General features: G+C 44.8%; 1 protein-coding gene across 1 annotated transcript in view; it reads right to left on the bottom strand.

The window, feature by feature from the left end:
- Window positions 1-242: 242 nt before the first annotated feature.
- The window catches only part of CLUAP1 (clusterin associated protein 1), a 30,405-nt gene continuing 29,133 nt past the window's right edge, over window positions 243-1,514 (bottom strand). The window contains exon 14 of the mRNA XM_045285891.1: window positions 243-582. The gene's annotated coding sequence lies outside the window, so the exon portion shown is untranslated. The remainder of the gene's footprint in view (window positions 583-1,514) is intronic.

Below are 1,514 nucleotides of genomic sequence, written 5' to 3'. Positions count from 1 at the left end.
CACACACACACACACTCTCTCTCTCTCTCCTTCTTTTGATCCTCTTTGATCATTTGAAAAAATGGTACAGCTCAAATTATTGGTAAATCCATTAAATGTGGAAAAACAAAAAAAGGTAGTCGCACATGTGAAACTTGGGATGAGAAAAAACCAGAACTGTCAGTGTCTCCTGAAATTGACATGAACCCTGCGATCCCTGAACTTGCCTTACGTATTTACACGCTACAGAGGCAAATAACAAAGTAATTTCAAGAAGTACATTTAATACCATGTTTATATTAGACAATAAATGTTACTTGAAAGTATAAGTAACTTCATCTCAGTTTTAACTGGCCTACCAATATGTTGGGTGCCTCTCTCCTGGTTCTTTCTGTGGTGACGAGTCTTAAAGATGGCCAGCCAAGGCCCAGCTGCTCTCTCTCCTCCGGGACCGACAGGAAGAAGAGGCAGGAACAGGAGGGGGGTGCGGAACGTGTGGCTGGTTTCCTCCAAGAACTACTACTTCTTGTGCCAGGAGACGGGAAGAACTGGATGGTGCCTGGCTACGATGACTGCTTTGCTCAAAAAATTCCATGGAAGAATCTGGGCCAAAAGGGGAAATGCCGAACGGGATTTTAAATTCTCATGAACTCTAGATTTTTAGAGGCACAGAAGGTGGGTGAGCCCCTGCACTACTGCCCTGAGGTAATCTTTAAACTTTAAACCAAACATATACCCTGAAGCCATCTTAAAATTGAACACTAGTTTACTTTCAGGCCTGTCTTGAGCATTTACTTTTTTAAGAATTCTAATTGGGACCAAACTGACCACAGCATCTCAAAAGTTTAGGTAGGGGAACAATGAATTAATGCTGAGTGGGAGGAGCGGCTCGGAAAAGGAGGGTGAGCAAGGCTGTACAACTCGGAGAATGTCACCCAGGTCACTAACTTGTGTCGGAGACAAACATACATATAAGTAACTGCCAGGGTCTTCTCACTTTGTACCTGAGAAATAAAGGAAGACTGGGCTGCTTGTCAATGACCAATCAAGCCACACAAACCAGAAACCATCCCACCCACCTGTCACTTCTCACTTTACAGCTGAATGATCCTTGTAGCAGTATTCTGCCTAATCCACTTGTAGATGACTTTATAAAAGAAGCAAAACTCTAACCTGCCACTCTTCCCTCTGGTCGCCCCCTCCCCTGAGGAGGGAGATGCAAAATCATGCCCCTCCCCTTTGTGGTGGGTTACTGTGGTAGTTACATAATCTCCTGTCGACTTGAGGGTATTATGAGTGAAGGGGTGGAGTCTAGCCTGTCAATCAGGTCTTAGCCAATGACGCCTCTGTATGGGTGTGGCCTCCTCATGAGAATTCTGGGAATTTTCTCTCTTGATTCTGCCATCAGAAGAGGCAGACCTTGAAGATAAACAAACGGCCATCTAGCTCAAAGGCAACAAAGCCCACATGAAAGAAGCACACCAGCCTGCGTGATCATGAGGTGTCAAAGGGATCAGGTATCAGGCATCAAAGAA

The sequence above is a fragment of the Echinops telfairi genome, unplaced genomic scaffold (assembly GCF_000313985.2).
Source record: "Echinops telfairi isolate 266 unplaced genomic scaffold, ASM31398v2 ScPeMD7_5;HRSCAF=22, whole genome shotgun sequence".
NCBI lineage: Eukaryota > Metazoa > Chordata > Mammalia > Afrosoricida > Tenrecidae > Echinops > Echinops telfairi.
The sequence above is the reverse complement of the archived record's forward strand: the minus strand, read 5'-3'. Positions and strand labels throughout refer to the sequence as shown.